This window comes from Topomyia yanbarensis, chromosome 3, assembly GCF_030247195.1.
Source record: "Topomyia yanbarensis strain Yona2022 chromosome 3, ASM3024719v1, whole genome shotgun sequence".
Lineage (NCBI taxonomy): Eukaryota > Metazoa > Arthropoda > Insecta > Diptera > Culicidae > Topomyia > Topomyia yanbarensis.
The window spans coordinates 131,906,346-131,931,375 of NC_080672.1; positions in this window are offsets into that span (position 1 = coordinate 131,906,346).

Sequence of the window (25,030 nt, forward strand, 5' to 3'; positions counted from 1 at the left end):
ATAACACTAAGCTATACATCGAATTCCACAAATTCAATTCTGTAATCACGTATAAGGAATAACCGATTTAACAAAAGAGATGACTATGTTGCTATGGGCTGATTTTCTATAGTTCGCTTCCTACAAATGTATCATAATATTTGAATAGCGCAAATAAATGCACGCCCCATGAGAAATATCACAACATCTATTCATCGAAAATGACGTGTGTCGATTTCACCGTTCGAATAATATACATATATTTTATTGCTGATTAGATTTTTTTTCCTTTCAGAAACACAAAATAACCTGTTAAATGACCATAAACGAAAAATACGCCATGTTTCCAGCCATCAACTAATCACCAATCTATTCAAAACGCTCATAAAAGCACCTCACGGCTGGTAACGTCTCTATCGTTCTCCAATGCAATGACGATGATCGATTTGGTCCATCCACGCGAGTGTGTGGCGTGAAACCCGCAGCGAATGTTTTTCGTACTGAATCGCACACAATGGATGATCGGACTCCGATTCCGACTGCGTGTAGAGCAAATTCAGCTCCGTACGGGTTAGGACCCCAGGACCTGCCGGATCGATCGGTTTGGGAAATCGCCTTCTCCAAGTTTTGCGTGTCAAATGGCAGTGTACAGCGAGATGTTCGAAAAGGTGTATCCGATCGTGAGCTCTACTTTTCATTTGTATGAATGGGATTATTAAAGCATTTGCAATAATTATGACGGATCTTGATTTTTTATGCAATTACATACGGGGTACCCTTGGTAAAATGAACTGTGGCGTAAAGGGTGTCCCACATCAAATTGCATCACGGAAAAAAATACTGTAGAAAATTTTTTAGTGGGCTTTTCAAACTTTCAGACAATAAAATATAACCCATTAGTAAGCTTTTGGCATATTCGTTTCATTCGACTTCAATATCATGACCGTGTGCTCGCACCTTACGCTTAACTCCACTCATTAGGTTCTGTACAATATCCGGCTGCAGTTTCTTCTGTATAGAAACCCACTTTTTCTTCATGTATTCCTCAGATTTGACTTCATATTTACCCAGTATTTTTCGATAGGCGATAGGTGCGTTCATGTCCTTGGATACGAAAGTAACCAGAGTTTCACCAATCATTTAAATTCAATCCGAACGAACCACAATACAGTTCAGTAAAACGCTTGCCTTCACCCCACCCGAATGAATTGCCGCTATGGATACCGAAGCAACAACACGAGGAAACAGAAACGAATATATCCGCACATGCTTGAATAAGCACGTATCATTATAATGATGAACAGTTGTAAGTATCGTTGAGAGAGAGTATATTAGTATGCTCTTCTCTCTTGAATAGTGGTCCCTTGTTGCTTGGTTGGTAATTTTGTGGAATTGGTTCACGAACATACAAGCTGTTGAATCATTCAGATTCATTGTGTAATGCTGAATCTGAATATAAAATTCATCTGGCCATATTAGCGGTTTTCAGCGTATTTCGCTACGTCAGTTAAGAACATATGGCTTGTGGAACGGACATTAGGCAACAGGTACCGCTAATTTGATTCTGTTGAGGTTTGAGGGGAAAAAATTTGAACTTGCGTTCACGATGCTTTATAAATTTAGAGAAATCGTGGATCTTCAAACATCGATATGCGTTTTATCAGTTTTTTGGATGTTGGTTCCTCAATTTACTCAGCCCGAAACATACAGGTTCAGTTTTTTTCTAACATTGTAGCTCTAACTTACGAATCTTTGAAATTTTATAATCGTGAACCAAACGAAGCTTGGATATAAATCATTCGCATTTAATAAGGACAATATACGTTTCAAACTATGATGTTAACAAATATAATATTAACTACAAATTTGATGAGCAAGATTGATGACTCCTGATTAAATTGGATAATACCTACTAACGGAATGCTTAAAATGTACGGCATTTTGTGGAATATTTAATAATCAGAAAATTACTTCGAACTTCGTCTAAAGTTGAGCAGGAATAGTAAAATAACACAAGCCTTTCAATTTTTGGGAAGAAATTAGTATCCCACTTTAATGCTTTAATGATCTGGACAGATTAGTTGGTTGCAATTATTCCGAGCTTGGTAAATAAAGTTTTATTCGGAATATCCTCCAAATGAATCTTCACAGTTGACTTCAATGCCTTTATTCTAAGTTAGCCGAGTTTTTTTTGCAACCAGGCAACCAAAATGTTTTTAAATTTTGTTGAATGGAAAGATTCACACAATAGTTTTTTTTCCTATTCCATCAACATTACTATCCTATCGTTCAAAATTTATCAACTGGTTAATAAAAACTTGACACAATTTAACAAATTGCATTCATTGACATTTAAATCAAACATGATTTACGAAATTCAACGTCATGGGAAATTAAAATTAAATCTAAACCATTTCTGATGCAGGTATATGTCAGTAGCAGAACACAATAATTTTTCGATTTTTTCTAGTTCTCGTCGCTGTTGTGCTATCTTATGACAAGCGCCATTTAGCACATTTCGAGAAAAACGATTTTTAAAGTTTGAGATTGAATTTCTTAAATATTATAAATGGTATAAACAATTCAAAGAAAACAATTGATGCTTCTATCTATGCTGTATTAATATCTCAAATATTGGGAAGATCGGTTGATTATGTTGCGAGTTTTTACTATAAATGTAAACTAAAGTCGCGCTCACACGTGTCATAGGTGTGTATTGATGACAAAATTTGTATGGCGTGTCATAATCGTGCATGGAAAATTTTCCATAAAAAAAACAGCAATCATTAACTTTTATTCATATCTTTGGCTTTATTTGGTCTAGAAACAATCTGTGAGATGCATTTTGAAGGAAATGAGTCAGGGAATCTAGAAAAAATAGTTTTATGTGGTTACAGTGCTGCCAAATATACTATATTTCCAGTTTAAAACTTAAACTGCATTTTTCTCACAATTCGTTAATTTTTGCTTTGAAAAAGATTATGCCATTGTGTTTCCCAGATAGTTTTACACATGAAAACATGTCATACATCAAGCTAACTTGAGCCAATTCTCAGAGACAGTCATTTGAAGCAAAATAGAAAAAATTTCTCAGCATGTTTCTCGCTATATTTCAATAACCAAGTAGAATGTCAAAATTCTGAAAACGCCATATTATAGAGATTTTTTAGTTTAGTAATGTGGCATATCTAACTCAGTTTACCCCAAAATGGCGTTTGTCATAAGATAGCACAACAGCGACGTTCTGTGCAATATACTAAAAAGCTCCCCTGAGTTTAACTTGAACAACGACTGACTTATGAATATTTTAAAATATATTGTATTCCACAAGACAAATTGTTTTTGGTTTAATAATTGGATAAACAGGAAGTATGAACCTCTAATGTCATAAACCATCACCAAACATTAATCTCCCTCAAATTTTAAGGATATCAAATATATTCGATTAAAACCATTAACTATTCAATGTTCCCCCAAATTTTAAATTTGAATAGGGGAACATGGGAAGACTTGACAAGTTAAACCTACGTAAACATCTGAAAACGTTATAAAAGTTATAAAAGTTTTTCTGTGATCGTTTGTTTCGGCGTGGGGAGACTTGACCAAGAGAATTTTGAAATATCAGAACAAAAAACAATGGCATAAAACATAGTGTTTTCCCATACTGTTGATGTCCTTAGTACTAGTTAAAAATATAAAACGATTGTATTTCATGAGCTGTCACAAAATCAGCCATATTGACTATAGTATAAAGATTTAGATTGGTATTTAAGGTATGATTTTTTTGTGTATTAAAATTCACAATAGATACCAAAGAATAGTAAGTATCAAAAAAATTTTACGTTTCTTCGGCTTATTGGAACTTGGTCAGGTCTCCCATAAAATCTTGGTCAAGTCTAACCAACATTACCTCTTGCGTTCAATGTCGTGCTAATTTTATAAATAACTATTCCAATACTCCGATGTAGAATCATTTCACTACTTCATAAGGATTGAAATGGTATATGAGTGGGAAAAAGGGAAAAGTTTGATTTTATGTAAAGTTATGTAGCCATATTTTTTTTTTAAATACTTGTTATACGCCTAGCGTAGTACAATGTCCAATTTGCAAAATCCTCTTAAGAACATAAAAATATTAATAATTGTCGAAGTTATAGCAATTTTGCAGTCCAACAACTCAACTGGAAGTATAAAACTAAAAAAATCATTAGTGTACGTATCTGTATTAATATCAAAATTTTGACGAAAAACTACAAGGGGCAGCCCTATGGGGTTGCACGAACTGTAGACGTAGGACTATACTACTTAATGTAAAATATTTATTTTCTTAGTACTTAGTGTGTGGGAAAAAACATCCGGACCGTTGAAGAAAAATCAAATTTTAGACAATATAATCACATCTCATGTATAGAACAAGCTTTCTAGTTGCTCTCAAACAGATCCTAAAAGTTCAAACACCCATGGATAACCCCAAGTTTGTAGTTGTGTTTCGATGCCACAGGATTGTAAAATGGTTAATATTACGTCATGAAAATTCAATTCTTCCGTGACAATTTTTTTTGGCCTGCAAAATGCTCTGTGTGTATGCAAAGCTCATGATTTGTTGGGATATTAGTATTGATCGGAAAATGCTTTCCAACGCTGCGCATTGCATACATACAGGACATTTTGCAGGTCACCAGAAGCTGTTCATTTTACCACCGCCACATGTTCATTTTACCCACTCGCTATAAACATGTCTCATTTTTGGACATGTTTAGAAATCAAGAATCATGTTTGAAAAAATGTGTTTATGACGAAGTATTTTTACCAGATATGTACAAAACATGTCTAACAAGAAACATAAGGTGATTGTAATATCTCATTCACTTATTAGTTAGAAAATAATGACTTTGCTTAACGTGTTCATTTTACCGCCAGTTCCCCTACCTACCAACACATTCGCACCAAACATTGAACCCAAGCGTACAATGCAAAATGAGTCAACACTGATGATGATGGGTAGAGTAAAAGAGACAACTAGTACTACCACGACACTATTAGCCCGTTTCACCAAAATTCCACGCGGCCTTTCCCGATTGAAAGGAACGGCCGCGCTTAGCCCATCTGTCCTTCTATCGTGATTTTGCATAGCGAAGGGCTGAATGATTTTGTTCCAAAAAACAGCCCTGCGTTATGCAACACTTTGTGCAGGTTGATTATACCAGTTGCAAGTGGGGCCAAATTCATCAAGTTCCGTGAAATTCCTTTTAAATTACAGAATTGATAAAATTGCTTAGATGACCTAAACTAATTAATCAAATCCTGTTTTAAAAACTGCCCTCGCGTTTAAACCAAAATGGGAAGCTTATTACTTCCACTACATTACTTAATTTCAAGCGCAAATAGCAAATACATGTGCTAGTTAAACCAAAAATTTACTGGCAACATTACAGCGGCATTTAGGAAGCAGTTGGAGCGGTCGCCTGTTGGACGACACAGGGTAGCTTCCCTCCACAGCCAGTGTAACGGACTTCTAGCTCAGCTACACTGGCTGTAAAAAACACAGCGCAGTAATCTGCTTCGCCAGCCGTTCAACAGGGCACTGAGCGTGTCTGGCCAAGTCCGTTCTTTAAATAGTCGATGATGACGTCATTCATAGAAGCGTTGCGCGCTAGGTACACCAATCTGTCGTACAGGGCTTGGGAAGCGCTATCTTCTGTGTGTTAATGCGCGAGATTTTGATAAGGTTGTATATTATTTAATTTTTTAATGCTATGATATCAAAAATCTTTGGGTTTATCTATTGGAATCTATTCTTAGAAGTATTTCGGGGCGATTTGTGCAAAAAATTTGAAAATTTATCGTGAGATGGCTGAATTATATGCGTTTAAAATTGGACCACTTTTCGTTACATACCATTTTTGTAGAATTTGCAGAGTGCACCCCCATATCGAAAACAAAGACGTAGTCCTACGTCAAAAATGGAATAGTTCAAGAACACGGCAGTTAAATTACGAACAACCCAAAAAAAAAGTTTTGAAATCGGCTGAAAAATTTATCGGCAATCGTAGTCACCGCAATGATCAAGATATTTGCGTTTAAAATTTCAAGTGTAAGCCATGCCTCCGTATAGGGAGCAAGATGAAAAACGCTATAATTTTGCGTCCACTGCTCCAATCTCTATAAAAATTTGAGATAGCATTCTTAAGAACCTTAAACTTTACAATAGAAGAATAAAAGATTTGATTTTTTGACCAACCTCAACATATGTAACCCCTAAACGCAAATTTATGAATTACGGAATATTTTCTATGAGAAAAGGATTTTTCGCTCCAAACTTTTAAAATTAGTTGATGGGATCGAAACAAATATAATAATATTAAAAACAATTAAGAACCAAAAAAAAACTCGGTGGTGATGAACCAAAACCGTCAACTCCGCAGCTCAGTAGTGAATGGTTCAATGGGTGGTGTATTCGTGAAGCAAAGAACGAATGAAGAGTGTTCGTTCTTTTTCAGCTGATTCGTTTTCCAAGCTCTGGAAGTAACCCTTTGGCTTTGTATCACTCCAAGACAACATTTGAATAGTGGCACGAAGCTAGATCCGGCCAGAAGATCGTAGGGCCCTCTTGTTGCTTCAACACAGAAACACTTCTTCAGACACTCCTTGAGATAGATCTCCTTGTTTACCGTCCCAGTAGTCACGAATGGCCCCACATGAGCAGATCGTTTGCCAAATCATATATTTATTAGCAAACTTTGAAAGTTTCTGCATCCTTACTTCCTCTGGAACATCAAACTTGTGCTCGGTGGAGTAGAACAGTAACCCCGGAAGCTGCCGGAAGTCCGCCTTGGCGTAAGTCTCATCATCCATGATGAAACAATGAGGCTTTGTCAGCAACTGGGTGTACAGTTTCCAAACTCGTGACTTTCTCACCGTATTTTGCCATTCGTCACAATTTGGAGTCTTCTGCACTTTATACGTATGCAGGCCTTCCCAGTCCTTGGCTCTCTGAACGAAAGGCTTGGACATATTCAACTTTTCGGCCACATCCCTGATCGAAGCATTGGGATTAAACGCTTAAACACTTTCACTACACGCTTATTAGTTGTTACATGAATAGCTCCAGCTATTTTTAATTGATTACGGGATTTGTGAAGTTTTATCGTTGTTTATCGTTTAAATCGACAGGGGATTTTGTGTTTAATGTTGTTATTGTGCAGTGTAAAAGCGTCTACTGTTTGCTTGTGTGTTGTGCAAAAAATCAGCGAAGAACGCAATGGAATAAACTTCTGCACCTTAACCACCAACAATTTCCACCGAGCGCACCGCCATCTATATCTCATTGTCTGCATTCTCAGATCGGCACGTATTAAGGAAAGTCCATGCGATCACTGTAACGACGACTGTATCGAATGCCCGGGCTTTTGCAAAAATGTGGTGCATATGCATTGCGGGAAACAACTTAACAAGCCGTTCCTGATAAAACTTGCAAACAACCCAAATTTATTTTGAATGTGCAATGAACGTGTCAAGCTGATGAAGTTTGCTCGCTTTCGCAGAAGGGGAAAGAATGAACGCATGGTCGATCTTGGCGAGCATTTGTGAAGAATTTTTTGCCGTCGTCGGCGATAAAACATGATGTATAATGATAAGTTATGTATGGTCTATCAAAGAACATGCGGTAGACTTGGGTGGAAAGCCCAACTCCTACCAGCAGTAGGTAAATGATTCCTCACATTTCCTTTCGATCATGCCATGTTTGGCATTGTTTAGTTTTAGCTAAATCAACTGTTGATACCGTAGACTGCAGGTGGTATAACCGATATCCCTATTGATGTAATCCTATCAGCAAAACAAAATCAAATAGTAACCTGGGTGCTGATCTCGAAAATCATTATAATGTAGTCATACACGACTTCAAGGTACCCTCGCGATTGCTGCACGTTTTCGTATCCATAAGATCTGTACATGTATCTAAATAATAATAACTTCATTGCATACCTGTTCACGGTGGGTTTCATGAGTTGGCACCCTAATATTACCAATTATGTGTGCTTTCTTCAGTCACGTGTTGAATTTCACGCAACAAAGCTCTTGTGATAACACGAAAGCCAGCAAAAATGAGCTTTAAATTAGTCCCGAATTTCGATCTGAATTGTTTGATTTCGATTTGGAATGACATTTACTTTCAAACTCTGCCAGAAAATATTTTTTTTTGTCTTCAAATAGTATACAATTTGAAAGTATGATTTAAAGGTGTTTTTTGAAAATCTCATTTTTTGATAGCTTTTCAATGATGTAATTATATTTAATACATTTAATTTCTTTTTAGGTTTTATTTTTACATTTCATGTAAAAGAAATGTATAGAATTTGCTCGAACTGTCGAGATCTTTTTCGAAGCCCGGATGGCCGTGTCTCCAAAAGCAAAATTAATTAGATTTAAGAAATTGTTGATGCTGAGTGATTTAATTTAACAATACAATAACAATTGTCTGATCAGTGCACTGAGAACCCATTGTTTTAAACATCATGAGAACTTTTGGAAAATGGTGGGACCCTGGATCTATAACTATTTGTCGGTATCCCACAGTTGTCAAATCCAATCAACATCTACATCACACACTGATGGAATTTCCAAATATATTGAGCTCACTTTTGAAAAGATGTTGCGAAATAGGGTTAATTTTTCGAAAGGCAAGTTTAGTTGGAATATGTTGAATGCATGTGCTCACCGAAACATGCCATGATTTTTACCATATGCTATAAATATTTTTGTTGAAACTGCGTTTTTATTTCGATTCGAGCAGGTCCTGATCGTTGTTTGTTGGCATTTGATTATTGTTATATTACCTGTTATATGAACAGTTGATTGATTGATTGATTTATTGATTTTCCATCTGACCTACATGGTCTACATGAAATATGAAATATGGAATATTGAATATGGAAGAATTGAAATTGTTGAAATTGAAAGTTGAAATAAATGTTCGAAAACAGTAATTTAAGGTGAAGATCATATCATTTCGAAACCGCCAATTTCGGAGGTTTAGTATCTTCGAAGAATTTTACAACGTAAAACTGCACATCAGCTGATAAAATAATTTTGGCGTTATACCTTCCAAGAAGTATATATGGAGAATTTACTCTTCAAACAAATTTAGTTCGATAGGTATCTAATCTCCAGCATCATTTTCGAAAGTGCTTTTACAAACCTCTTTGTTGAGGACAGAAAACCAGACTTAAGTCACCATACTAACTTCTAGAAAATTGATCACTCAAATGATTATATCAGAAGATGCGCTGTTTTATATTGGGAAACTTCTTCGAATTTTTAAAACTTCAACGATGACAATTTTGGAATTACGTCATTTTGATAGTAAGTTCGATTTTCATCAAACCGAATTTCTACACCGCTGACTCCAAGAAAGTAGAAACAAAGTCGTTCTTCACTCGTTAACAAGAAACTTCTTCCAATACTACTTATCTATTATGATACAGTGAAGGCCCGATTATAGTAGCCCCTGATTTTGTCAGCCACATATGAAAATATGTTTGATAAGCTCTAGCAGACGAAAAAGGCTGAATTTGAGTAAATGCTTTCTTGATAATATATTTCTGATGTTAAAGATGCAAAAAAAAAAGAAAATTCAATCTTTTTTTCGTTTATGATGGAAGACCCTTTCAAGGGAAATTTATATTAAATAATCAGAAATGGTTATGAGTCTACGTCAAGGGACTAAAGCAGAATATTGATAAAAAAGGGTATTCACCTCATTTGTTATTCACTGTGTTCTACACGGTGTCCCACATTGAAATTTGGCAAACCATTAGTGCACTACGATAGTTTATGTTGAAAAGGCATCCTAAATTAATCGGTACACTTAAGGGGGGCATCTGATGTAAAGTGCTCAAAACAAAAGTTATTTTGTTTTACGATTTTGAAGGCAAGGTAACAATAGATGTTTTGTGTAATATTAGGATTCCTTTGTACATTCATTGCGTACGAAAAAAAAATATTTTCAGTCACACAGAGCCACACATACGAGCGTTCCAAGAGTAGACGTTCAACCATTTCCAAGTCGGCCACGTCCTTACAGTCATCCGGGAAGGAAATGAATGTTAGTGTAACAAACGTTGCTATGGAGACCACGTATACCTCTGCATCTCCACGTTTGTCACCGGGAGTGAGTTTTTGTTAGTAGGATGGGGTAAAGAGTTACACAAATCTGGATTCACCTTGATAAGTGAAAAGCGATTACCTTTAGTGTCTCGAAAGATTTGTCGAAATAGATATGCTAATACCTATGTCATTGAAGATTTCGTAATGCAACTATTATTTGTCGTGTATAAAATTCGGTATTTATGTAGCAAAAAGAATGACAGTTTTATATTGGTTTCTTTCTTCGCGAACAATTGAATAAGGTGCCGTTTGTTTTGTTATCATTATTCAAGCGCATTGTTAAGCTAATTGAAGCACATTTTATACGGTATAAAATAAGCACTGCCGAAATAACTGAAACGATCAGCTTTGCATATCGAATATACAATCGATGACGCTAATTACTAGAACAAGGTTGGAGACAATGGGAATGAAAAGGAACTAACGTGTCACCTTTTACGTTAATAATCCAGCTATAATATTTGTATACTCTTGAAGAAATATGATTAACATGACAATCAATAATATAGTGCATGTATTTCAAAGCATACGAAAATACTCAATAAAATGAGAACAAATAATTTAATTGATTTACAGACTCAAAATAAGCCAATGAATATGACAATAGAACATGTTCTTCGCTTTGATATGACTGCCAAAAATTGGTAACTGGCTTTCGATTCTTCTCGCGAATCTCAATCCTCATACATGAATCAACAGTCATCATTTCACTCAGACAAGACCATGCGTATTCCCAACGTATACCAAAAATCTAATGGATTGATTTCCTAGTTGGTCAAATAAACACTAAACAAACAATGAAATTAGTTTGCTCAGTTCAAATAAATGTCAGCTCGATTGGCATCAACCGGCGGATACGTGTTCCCTTACAATCCCATCAAATCAAATAACACTTAAATTATATACGACAAAATATGTGCAATTCTGAATATAATAAAATGAAGAGTACTTAATTATTTGCAATAAAATAAGATCGAAAAAATTAGTTGTATAACCAAGGTAGTTCATTTTCAAAGATAGTACTGTTGATGAATCGCTTTATAAAATAGGTGATAAGGGACGCGGACGAAAATAGTTGACCACTGCCACAGGAATTTTCATCATCTATTCAATATTACAAAAACTTGTTAAGAGAACTTTCCTTATTAAGGTTGTGCATATTACAAAGTATTTGAAAATTTGTATTATTGAACGATGAACGAAGTAATGACCTTTGCTCCACAATAAGTTTATTTTTCAAGGTTTGCGGCGAACATAACGTATCGCGAATCGCTGGACGGAAAATGATAAAAGAGACATTAGTTTTTAGCATTCCTTACTGATTTAGACTTTCGGAAGACGCGCAAATGGCTCTGAACAAGAACCGCTGGTGCCCAAAAACGCTTTCGCTAGATTTGCAGAACAACATGCACCCAGCACATTACCGCGAGTTATAAAAGGATATCGAAGAGTTTCACAAAAAAAGTTTCAGTAATGATGATGATTTTTCCTAACGGGTTTTTAAAGTTTTTTTAAGATGTTCTTTAGCATTAGGATTAGCAACGGTATTCGAAAAATATGGCTCACTGCGAGGTCACTTTTCGAAAAAGTCGATATCGAAATAAAGTTTGAAGTATGCACGCATGCACTTCAGAGGTAGCGTGATATCAAGAGCTTAGAAAGGCCCAGTCCCTTCAGGAAAATTCGGTTTTCCTTACATAATGCATTGATTAGCAATTTTATTAACAAGGTATTAGTAATAATTCTTTTGCACGTCCATTTAATAGGTCATTTTTTGCTTTATCTTTGATTTGTTTTAGCCTTTGAGATTTCTCGTACTAATGTTGTCTCATGCTGATCTGAGCGTTTCTCTGAGTCTTTCCACTGTCTCATGAAGAATGTGTTATCAAAAACATCGCGAGACATCATTTTCTAATTGTTCTCAATCGATATAATATCTAAACAGAGTGGTAAGAGTTATAAGAAATGTCTGATCACACTGTTACGTAGATTAAAAGCGTTTTTAAAATAAATGGGCCACAAACATGAAATGTCAATATTATAGTTTTTTCGCAAAGCCTATCTGGATTTGGATTTGCAATGCCAAATACTACCAAAAGTTGAATCTTCCATCGAAATCGCGATATCATCCAATTTTGATGGCCCACTTAAGAAATTTTGACTCACCTACAAAATACAATTTTTAGTTTAGAAGAAAAGTTCTGTCTACCAACTTGAAAAACATTGCTTTGAGAAAATACACTTCAAAGTTTTCCCGCAAAGCGCTTCGCCCAATTGGATTCGCTCAGGGTGAACCGGTTCAAGGGATCATATCTCCGAAACTATTCTGTGCAGGATGATCAAATTTTAGTATGACAGTTAGTTATTATACCTATCTATTAAAAACTGCAAGAAAAACGAGAATCTATTTTTTGGATGCTGTAAATATAGTGGTACCCTTGATTTGTGCAATGATCATCCGCTTCAGGGCATAACTATTCATCGTTATTTAAGCCTAGCATTGGATAGCTCATTAAGCCAAATGTACCATCTACATTTTACTGAATACATGCACATCATAGACGTGATGTTTTCGATCAGGTCGATCAACAACGTTCACATTGCGTAATTGGTTTCTAGAAAGAGAACGAGATTCACCGAATACCGTATATGATTTCCAAATGACCCATCAAAGGAAGGTTAACTATGCATGTGGCGGCAGGCCGCTGAAAGGGGCAGCCCAAAACGATGAGAGCCCTATTGTCAAACCAAAAAGCCGAGAAACGATGAGTCTTTTCATATTCAAATAAACCCAGTGAAGACACTGACGCTTCAAATCAAATCAATCAATTTCATTGATTGAATCATAAATCACTTGCACGTTTTGCCTTATTGCGCGTTCTTCTCTCCCAGATGTTTGTTGATCTTTCGGCTATTGTCCTCGGACACTACAGACATTCGAGCTGTATGGCGAACCATATGTGAACATTCGACAACGATAGTCAACACGACCACAGCAGAAGGCAAAACCTGCGTGCGGTCGGACAGCTTCGGACGGAGTTTGTTGAAAGATGCATGCCTTCGTTTTGATTCGATATTGAAATGGCAGTTTGTTTACTGCTATCGTATCATCTGGCATGACGATGAACGGCCACCCGACCAATCACAAAAAAGGGAGGTTTAAAAATGAATTATATATTATATTGGAGTGCCCAAACAAGATACTACTATCATAGGAAAAGATTCGTGCGAAGTAATTATGATTCGTAGTTATACTGCCTAAGCTTGACCCTCATCAGCAGAGGGCAAAAGTTAAGCCCGTAAGATATTGAGCCTGTTCTAATGACCCTGCCACTTCTAGTTTTCCGACCTGTATATTTCACATCCTTGCTCTCACTTGAGTACTATGGTTCTAATTTTCATAATTTTCCCTACCCAGTAGTCTCTAGTAAATTGAATGTCGTTAAAATGTAAAAAAAGAAAATGTGACTAACATAGTCGTAATAAAAAAGTAAAAAATTGACAACAACATTATTTTTCGTAAATGAAACGAAATGTTTCGTTTATTTTAATAAACGTTTGTGTATATTACGAACGATTTCGTTGGTCGCACAAATTAATTTTATTCATTTAACAGAAATTTTCGCATTTAACCGTTATGTATCCGACGCGGTACTCGGGTACCTTTTTAGGTTTCAATTAATGAAATTTCAATGTATTATCCATAGCTGGAAAATGTAACTCGAATAGCACGTAGGACCATTCGGGAACAAAATTGAATAATAACCAGCAGAGCAATCATTAAAAAGTAGTTTACCGTTGGAATTGCTTTGAGCATTATTCCAGGCTTGGTGTTTGGCGTTAAAATCACCGATTATGAAGAATTTCGACCGATTTCTTGTAAGTTTTTGTAAGTCTCCTTTCAAGAAATTAATTTGCTCGCCAGTGCACTGAAAAGACAAATAGGCTGCAGCAATAAAAATGATACCATGATCAGTTTCAACTTCGATACCCAAACTCTCGATCACCTTGGTATCAAGAGACGGCGTAACGGAATGTTTGATCCTGCGATTAACCGCTATTGCGATTCCTCCGCCGAATCCAACAATTCGATCAAATCGATGAATAACAAAATTAGAGTTACTCTTCAATTTAATATTTGGTTTAAAAAAAGTTTCGGCCACAACGGCTATATGCTTGAAAAATTCGTCTTCGCACGTTTTTAATGAACGAGCATTCCAATTTCATAAATTTAAATGATTATTTAAAGTCATTGTTAAAGTTTAATTTCATTACAATTTTGTTAGCAAATTCCCACCCCGCTTGCAAAGCTTCAAACATGGAGGTAGAATTTAGCATGGCAATCATCATATGAAACATAGAGTCTTGCAGGTATTTTAATTTATCTTCCGTTGCGCTACCCAGATCCATTGGACTAAAGGAAGCGTTGGGTGCAAACAAGTTTGTAGGCGTGGTAACGGTAGCCGTTATTTTGGCCTCGTTACCTGCCACTGAAGCATAAGATGACACACCATTGTAGAATGGTGTGAAGGAGGTAGAAGAAGTTGTTAATCTATTTTGAATCGGATTTACACGTTTGGACGTGTTTTCTTGAAGTGTACCTAAAGAAGCAGATACATTTTTATTTTGTTGTTTTTGTTTACTAGTACGTGAATTTATAATTTTTTTTCGAACAGGACAACCCCAGAAATTCGATTTATGATTTTCGCTACAATTAGCGCATTTGAAACTTTTTGTGGTTTTTTTCACCGGACAAGTATCTTTCGTGTGCGATTTATCACCACATTTGGAATCCAAATGACAATTTTTTGTGCCGTGCCCAACGCCTTGGCATGTACGATACTGAGTCAGATTTTGAATTCTGCCCCCATGTCGTCTATAATGTTCCCACTTTACTCGCACGTGGAACATAAAACGTGCTTTTTCAAATACTTCCAAATTATTAACCTCATTACGGTTAAAATGAATTAAATAAAGCTCCTGGATAATTCCAGGGCATACTAGCGTGTTCTTGCCGCTAGCCTTTCTCTTCATAAGAATAACTTGTGAAGGAGAAAAGCCCAGTAAATTTTTCAATTCGTTGGATATTTCATCCAAACTTTGACCTTGTGGTAGCCCTTTCAAGACAGCCTTGAATGGTCTAGCTGTCGTGAAATCATATGAATAAAACTTATATATCTTCTCCGTAAGATACTGGAGTAGTCGTTGGTGGTCAATCAATTCCTCCGCTGTAACTCGACATTCTCCTCTTCGGCCAATCTGAAAAGAGACTTTCACGTCCGGAAGGAACGTCGAAAGCTCAGTTCGAAAGGCTTTTAAGTCGGAGATCATCACTGTTATAGGCGGAGGTGATTGCGTTTTCTTCTCATTGGCATTATGCGCATTTCCGGGAGGACCCAGTCATGTTGGAAGAATTAAATATTTCTTTAGGCTGAATTGTTCTTGAAAAATGTTTTAGGCTTGAAAAAGACTAATTGAGTAGAAAAAGTAGGTAGTCTTGAGAAAGACTGATCGAGCGAAAATATAGGTAGCCTTGAGAAAGACTGTTGCTGTTGAAAAACGCTAGGTTAACCAGCAGCAATCAAGAATCGTGACCGGTTCGAACGAAGGTTCAAGCCGGTATGTCAGAAGTTAATTGAAATGAATCTAAGTTTGAAGTATTCAGTCTAACATGCACGAAACGATTCGACAGGTATGAATGCAGACATCCTGTTCCCAAGAAGGAAATCCCAGTCGTCTCAGCTTCTCAATTGCTAGATCATGTGGAACTTTGTCGAGTGCGTTTGAGAAATCTATGTAAATCGTGTCAACTTTCGCCGTTTCTCGATATCATGCATAACTTTGTTCACAAAACACATGAAATTAGTTGTTGTCGACCGTTGTTTCCCAAAAAACCGTGCTGAAAATCAGAGCCGATTGGTTGTGACGCGCGATACAAGGCCTTGTGGACTATGGCTTTAAATACTTTAGCGATGCAGCTTAGGATGGAAATTTAGCGATTTCTACGTTGTGAATATCACCTGTTTTGTGGATTGGAATGACGAAAGCCGTTTTCCAGGGTTCCGGAAAGGTTGCCTCCGAAATTGATAGATTGAAGATGTGCGCTATGGGAAGTGACAAAGCATTAGCACATTCCTTTTTGGAAAATGGCGACAGACCATCGATTCCAGCGCCTTTAGAAGTATCAACTTTCGTGAGTGCGACGTAAACTTCTTCATGGCCGACAGTTAATGATGGGAGATTCAGGTCATAATTAACAATGCGGTTCCAGGTGCTAGATGAAGATGTGGGCGCTTCTGTATTGAAAACACTTTGAAAAAATTCGGCAAATAGATTGGAAGAGTCTTTTGGAGAATCAGCGACCTTTACATCGTAGAAAACGCTGGATGGCATTTGATTACCTTTTCTACGACTTCTAACAAAATTCTAGAATGATGAGGGATTCGATTTAAGATTTAATTGTATATGGTTCATGTAATCACTGTAACTAGCGATCTGACGTTCGTTATAAAACGTTTCGATGCGTTGAAGGTTTTCTTTGTTCTCGCGGTTTCTGTTTCGGAAGAAGCATTTCCGAGCTTTTCTCACACGATTGCGAAGATGTCGAAGCTCAGAGGTCCACCACAATTCGGCTTGACCAATATTGTGCCAAGTTCGCTTACGGGGTACATTTTTCCATTATGATTTGTTTGTTTGTTTGTTTATTGTCCAGTAGCTTAAGGCACACGCCTTTTAAAACACTACTTCCGGAATAAGTACGTCATATTACAAATGTAATGTTATCCTAAAACTATCTAATTATCTAACTATTTAATTGTTCCAGAAATTCAAACAGTCCCTCTTAAAAATTGTTTCCGTTGTTAAACACTTTACATCGGCCGGCAGCATGTTCCAGTTTACCACACCTCTGACAAAAAATGAGTTTCCATAAATTAATGTCCTGTTGTTCGGAAGCACTAAATTCTGCCTGCGTTGACGTTGTGTTGTGACTGTGCTAATTTACAGTACAGCGTAGATGGGGATTTCGTTGCCAGAATCTTCCTGATAAATACGCAAGAACGGTGCGCATAAAGTGTAGACAGTGAGCATCCTACTAAGTGTGTTTGCAGATGACTCACTGAGTCGTAGCGACTGAGTCCGCATACATATCGCACACATGAGTTAAGTGCAGTATGTAGCCGAATATTTGCAGAAGCGCTGGGATGGACGTGAAGAATATCACCAAATAGAAAGTGTAGCAAAATAAGCGCTTTAAAAAGTTTTAATTTAGTGGCCGTTGGTGCTGAAGGAGTTGTGCAGTACAAGGTTCGTAGTCCGCCATATATTTTACCACACTGCTGGGCTATTAAAGCGTCCCAGCGAAGATCCGTTTGGAAGATATATCCTAGGTTGCTGGTGCGATCAGTCCATTCAATCGTTTGTCCATCCATTTGAAGTACTAGGCCTGAGTTAGCTGCATAACGACCCCGGTTCGAAACAAACAGACCTTTGCTTTTGCTGTGATTAATCAGTAGATCATTTGTCGGATACCATTTAGCTACTCTATCAAGGTCTTCGTTCATCATGCGGTTTAGCTCACTAGTGCATTGTCCAATTCTAGCAACATAAAGTTGAACGTCATCTGCATATAATTGTATGGAGCAGTGCTTGAGCACGGTAGGCAGATCATTAATGAAACACCAGAAAAGCAGTGGCCCAATCACCGATCCTTGCGGTACTCCTGACATCACAGCGGCACTTCTTGAGTATTTATTATTGCACACGACAGTCTGCGTCCTGTAGATAGGATTCAATCAGGTCAACTGCTTGCGTCGAAAAATCAAATTGCGTTATTAGTTTATTGCAGAGTTTTCGATGAGGTACTGTGTCGAATGCTTTGGTGAAATCCAGGAACAGCAAAATACCACCTCCTCTTTTATCCAGTACAGAAACTAGGTCGTCATGTACGCGCAGCACTGAGGTTTTGCAGCTTTGGCCCTTTCGAAATCCTGCTTGGTACACTGAGAGTAATTGGTTTTCTTCTATATAAGAAGACATTTGTAGTTGGATGATTTTCTCGAATACTTTTGATAAAGCACATAGAATATTAATAGGTCTCAGGTTACTAATAGAATTCAGCTGAGGTTTCTTACGATGCGGAAAGATTTTTGCGTGTTTCCAACAAGAAGGAAAAACAGATGTTTCGATGAACTTGTTGAACAATTATGTTATTTGTGCCACAATCAAGGGTAAAGCGATCTTGATGAACTTGATTGGTAAACCGTCAACCCCTACTGCCTGTGATTTGATGTTCCAGATTGCATTCACGATTTCCCACCATTGTACCGTATGAAAAGAAAAAGTGAATGGTGTTGATGCAGCTCTCACCCGTCCTGGAGTGTGTGTCTGACTATTGTTATGATTAGCCAGGAAAACGCTGTTTACATCATCGGGATCAAAGTCGCAGACCTGTGGTGCCCTGTCCTTGCCAACTCCAAAACTTCTCACTCGTTTCCAGAGCTCCGCTGATTGAATTCGGGTATCCAGGAAGTTCTCCAGATATTGCTTCTTAGCTCTTCTAATTTTTGCATTCACCCGGTTGCGTAACATTTTATAGGCTAGTCGCTTGGCATTCTTTTCGTGTGGGAGCGCTCTTACCCAGTCTTTATAAGCAAGATCCCTTTCCACTAACGACCTTCACCCTAGTGAGAAATTTTGGTTTTTTACCAAATTTTCCTCCTTAGGGTGAAATATAGCGTAGGACCTACAGACGTCGAAGGAAAACCATTTATTGTTATTTTTACGTTTTTGGCTTCTTCGCTCGGGAATGCAGCTGTCATTCACTCTCTTAATGTGGACATTGAAAAAATTCAGCAGCTCATCAAAGTCCTCAATGGCGTAAAACTCATCCCATGGCACAGGCGTTATGCAAGAGTTCCGGATTAATGTTATCGTAATCGCGGTATATGTAAGTGTTGGTAGGCTTGGTGACGTCAAAATCCAATGACCCGAAAATTAAATCGTGTTGGGAAAGGCCCGGGAAACTGACCTGGCCGAATCGTAATGTTCATACATTGCTACTAGTGAGAAGTAGATCTAATTGCGAGCGTCCATCATTATGAAAAAACGTCGGTTCTTCTCCTAGACAGATAATCGAAAAGGATTGCAGCACCGTCTCAAGCTGACTGCGTTCCATGCCTGGTCGTAACATGTTCGTGTTAAGATCTCCAACCACGACAATGTTTTCATAACGTTGAGTAAACTCTGCCAATTTGTCAGCCAAGAATAGCGAATAGTCGTTGTTCGATGGACTGTAGACAACCAGTAAAATTCGAGAGCCATTCACAAGAAATTCCAGAGCCAGACCCTCAGTTTTGTCCTCTGTGCCACCTATTATTTCAGTGCTTACGATTTTACTGCAATGAAGATGATTTCTGTAGTATACTACAATTCCACCCCCGCGCCGGTAGAGCCTGTCGTTTCTGACTGTCGTAAACCCATCAATAGCGATACTGCGATCACTGTCCTTAGGAGTCAGCCATGATTCTGTGAAGCACGCAACTTCTACTTTTGACGTCGTTAAAACCAGTCGCACTTCTTCTAGTTTATTCATTCTCCTTCCGCGTAAACTTTGAGAATTTCCATGACAGATATTAAATTTTCCCGGAAGTAGAACAGCATTTAACACAGCTCCAGGTAGGGTTCGTCGCGGTTGTGGTAATTACCGCGCGGTATTTACCGCACCCGCACCGCAAAAACTGCGGTGCGGTGAGACATTTTTTCCCGCGGATGCGGTGCGGGAAATGAGCTTTTACCGCGCGGTATTACCGCAACCGCACTTCAAAAAATAATTGATAAAGTCTGCAGTCTGCATTAAAAAGTGAATTAAAACTATGACTTTTACCATTGGAGAAGGACGCAACTAGATTTATTTTCTGAACGAATGCTTAGCAATGTCATCATTAGGAACATCTCTTTATCAGAACGTTCGAGTTTTATTTATTACCCTACAATAGAGAAACAAAATAAACATTTAATTACTCTAATTTCTATTGACTTGACAATGATTTTAAAAGAAATCCGAATATAATCTGTAATCGACCTATCGCTACTTGATTTTTTACATTTTGGTCATTCTAATGTGATAAAACATACTGTTACTAAGAAATAAAATCTATAAACTGTGTCCAAAATTATTTGGCACCATTATTTTTTCGACTTATTTTGAAAACTATTTATTTTATACTTCAAAGAAAAAATTCACAAACGAACCTTTTTAAATACATAAAACGCAAAATCCAATCATTGAAAAACTGTCAAATCCAATTACAAAATGCATCGTTTATCCTTATTGCTCTTGGCAATCGTGGAATAATGACTCGTTTTCGATGACATTTTCTCAACTGTGAATTTGAAGTTAGCCCAGATGCTAAATTTTGCATAGTTTGGGCCGTTTTTGCCTTAATTGAGAATTTATCTCGAAACTTTAACGTAGGGGTTAGGTATTTTTACAAAGAATCTGTATACAAAGTTTGAAAGAAATCGTTTAAGTAGTTTTTGAATGGCAGGTAACACCGAAAATCATGTTTTCCAGAGACGTTATACAAAATGCTTCGTTACCGAGTCGTTTGTCGATATTTTTGCATGGAAAAATTACAGCATGTTATTGAAATGATACACAATAATGTACAAAAGTTTTGATCTGTTCGCTTCACGCAAAGTTTAAAAAAAATTGAGAAAAAGTGTTTTTTTTCACGCCAAAACCATTACCTCTCTTAATAAAACTAGCAAAGTTGAATATTTTCATAAATGTTCCATTCTGAGGAGTCCGTCAAAGCTAATTTTCGTGTAAATAAGAATAACATTTAACTATATATGGCTAAACAAAACAAATGAAAAAATTTTCAGCACAATTTTTAAAATACATGATTTTACCGCATTTACCGCATTACCGCGCGGTGCGGTGCGGTAAATGCAATGCGGTTGCGGTAAGCGGTGCGGTTTTAATATTTTTTTGCGGTTGCGGTGCGGACTATCCATTTACCGCCCACATCCGCACCGCGACGAACCCTAGCTCCAGGGATATTTGTCGAGGTGTGGTTTGGTTGAGGGGGCATTCAGACGAAAAATGGGAAACAATTTTTAGAGGGATAGATAACTAAAATATACTCTGACATAATACGATCTTCTTAACAAAAATTACAACAGCACTTAACAAACTTTAAAAGTGAAGCGCGCATACATACATAATATTAGGTGAATTGAGCCAGCTCGTCTTCAGATTGCACAGCTATTGTTTGTCCTTCGGTTGTTTACCGCACGTGTACCATGCCTTGTTTAGTAAAAACCGCCGTTATCTTCCCTGCCTTCTTCAAACGCAGAGCTGCCGCCTTTACCTTCCGAGCAGAAGTAGTAAGATTTTCATTAACGTAGACTCGCCAGTCCGATGCCAGACCCAAGTCACGAAGCTTAAGGTCACGTCTTCGTAGATAGCTTCCGTAGAAATCATCCCGCACATTTCGTAGTCCAAACTCCACAACAATAAGGCTATCATCACCGTTTTTAAGGGAGCGAGTTTGAATTCGTCTGATATCTGCCATGGGGATAGAGTTGTCATTGTATCCGATTTGTTTACACATAGCTTTGAAGTACGTTCCCAAATTCTCGCCAGTCATAAACGGGATACCACTAATGATGAGCTCATTCCTATTGCCAAGATTTCCGACAGATTGCGAAATTTTCTCCTCTCTCTCGTGTAGTGAGCAGAGAGCGGCATCAGTGTTGCAATACTTTACCGTACACTCATTCTTGAGAGCAATGATTTCCTGAGTGACATTCTCTAGCTTTCCTTCAAAGTCCGATTTTACAGTATCGATTTTGATATTTATATCACTGCGCAGGTTGTCGATCATCTTATTCGTTTGGTTGAATTGGTTCATGAGCATTGATACTGATACTCACATTTCCAATGTGAGAGGAACAGGCACTGCGTGTTGATCATCATCTTTCCGTGAGCGCTTGTTTGTTTTGGTGTTGATTGTAGCAGCAGGCGTACTCACTGGCACGTTCAAGTTAAAGTTGCCCGGAGGAGTTATAGCGGATAGCGTGGGTAGTATGGGTAGTACTACCCACTCGAAAATAACCGAGTGGGTAATTACCCACTCGAAATTTTGGACATTTTCATAAATTTGAAATCTGCCACGTATGTATCTCGGGCACACATTTGAAAATATCGATGCACAACAACTTCATTTACACAAACACACTGCAAGTGATTTAATGTAAATGTAATGCAAGTGTGTGTATTGCGAAAATGAGACAAATCCCTATTCTATTACCCTCACCCTATGCTTACTACCCACACGTGTTAAAAGTCAACTGTGGCATCAAAAACAAGCTTGCTTAGATGGGCAAATGGCGACAAAGATGATGGCGTAAAAACTTTGATCGGCAACAACGGTAACAAATCGATTAGCACGACAACGATAACATACGCACGACTACCGGAAAATTCTGCGGATTACTTTAGCACTACTTCAGGCGAGATAAGTAGCTACTTTCTTCACTTTTAAAGGTTTGTTTATTCCGCGCTCTACACGTGATGCATCCCAATGGAATACAACACATTTCATTGACTTTATCGTATAGGATAGATACTGCAGATGAGGTTTGGAAGATTATAATCACCCAAATTGAGATTATGGAGTCAGTTCAAGGAAGTCAGTAAGGTTACTGACTTGTGGCTCCTGCACCATAGTCAGTAAACTCGTGAAATTCTCCACCTTGCGTCCATATTGAGGGAAGCATTGATTTCTTCCGCAGTTCTGGTTTAACACCTACCTTGAAAAACACAAATGTCATCGTAGATATATGTCGATCCCACAATTTTAAGTTTTTCGCGACTACGTCGTCAGACAGCAAACAGCCTTTGGCAACTGCCAGAATGTCCGCTTCTGTTACCTCCGGCGATATTTTTGTCAGGTACACCCAGAATCTAGACGTCGGATGTTCAAACGCGACCGTTGGTAGATTGACATTAGTTGCCTCCGAAGTACCACGAAGAACAGTCGAAGGTTGATTATCGAAGGCATTGGTTTCAACACGTGGTCTTTTTAGGGTGCTAATTTCGCTTCCTGGACCATAGTGGAATGCTAAAAGAATGGACCTTACCTATGAATATAGTTATTTTTGCCTTTCTCAATAGAAAGGTATTGCAATTGCTCTGAAAACCGACATTTTAACGGAGGCCCGGAGGGCCGAGTGACATATACCATTCGATTCAGTTCGTCGAGTTCGGCAAATGTCTGTGTGTGTATGTATGTGTGTATGTATGTATGTGTGTGTGTATGTGTGTGTGTATGTGACCAAAAATGTCACTCATTTTTCTCAGAGATGGCTGAACCGATTTTGACAAACTTAGTCTCAAATGAAAGGTGCAACGTTCCCATAGGCTGCTATTGAATTTCTAATGGATCCGACTTCCGGTTCCGGAATTACAGGGTGATAAGTACGAACACGCAGAAAATGTCGATTTTAATAAATTCTGCAATGAATGTATAAAGGTGAAAAATTTTCCAAAATATGACCACAACTGCTTCGATTTGTAGTATTAGGTCACTAAGATCCATTCAAAGTCTATTTGGCCACATTGGCCACCATCCTCGGTTCCGGAAGCCCTGGCGGAAGTATCTAAATTCAGAATAACAGTCACATCGGTTTCTCGGAGATGGCTAGACCGATTCGACTAAACTTGGCCTCAAATGAAAGGTATTGCGTCCCCGTAAATGGCTATTTAGTTTCATCCCGATCCGACTTCCGGTTCCGGAGTTACAGGTTGTGGCGTGCGATCACATAGCAAATTGTGATTCAAACCGATACTCCGATGAAAGCAAAAAAGGTAAAAATTTCGCTAAAATGTCTCTCAAACAACTTAAATTTGCTGTTCTAGGTCACCGACGGCCAACCAAACTTTCGTTGACTACATTAACCACCATAGACGGTTCCGGAAGTGCCCGGGAAAAGCGGCCATCTTTCAAAATTTACGAACTCACATCAGTTTCCCGGAAATGGTTGGGCCAATTTTCACAAACTTAGTCCCAAATGATAGCTATAATATCCCCATAGATGTCTATAAAATTTCGCTTATATGGTTCCGGAAATATAGACTAAACCGTCCGGTCACATATGAAATTCCCATATAAGCCGGAACTCAAATTTTTGCCTTTCTCATATAGAAAGGTTATGCAATCACTCTGAAAAACGTCAACCTAATCCCGGCCCGGAGGGCCGAGTGTCATATCCCATTCGACTCAGTTCGTCGAGATCGGAAAAAGTCTGTATGTGTGTGTATGTGTGTATGTATGTGTGTGTATGTGTGTGTGTGTATGTATGTGCGTATGTGTCAAATAATGTCACTCATTTTTCTCAGAGATGGCTGGACCGATTTGCCCAAACTTAGTCTCAAATGAAAGGTGCAACCTTCCCATCGGCTGCTATTGAATTTTGGACCGATCGGAATTCTGGTTCCGGAATTACAGGTTTCAGAGTACGGCCACACAGAAATTTCTCATATAAACTATAGGAAAAATTAAAAATAGAATTTTTATTTTTGATGCTAAATGTGTTCAAGGTGCATGAAACGTCGAGATTTGATGCAAACTCGAAAAAAAATTTGACGACGATTACCTTTTTTGGATTTTGGCACATTTTTGCCTTTCTCATATAGAAAGGTTATGCAATCTCTCTGAAAAACGTCAACCTAATCCCGGCCAAATTTTTTTTTCGACTCGCATAAGGTTTCTGGATTTTAATAGAGGCATAGTTGATGGTTTACGGAGAGGGGTTACACCCCCCCTCTACTGTTCACTCCCTTCCTTTAAAAATCTTTGTAAATCACCCCTCAGAC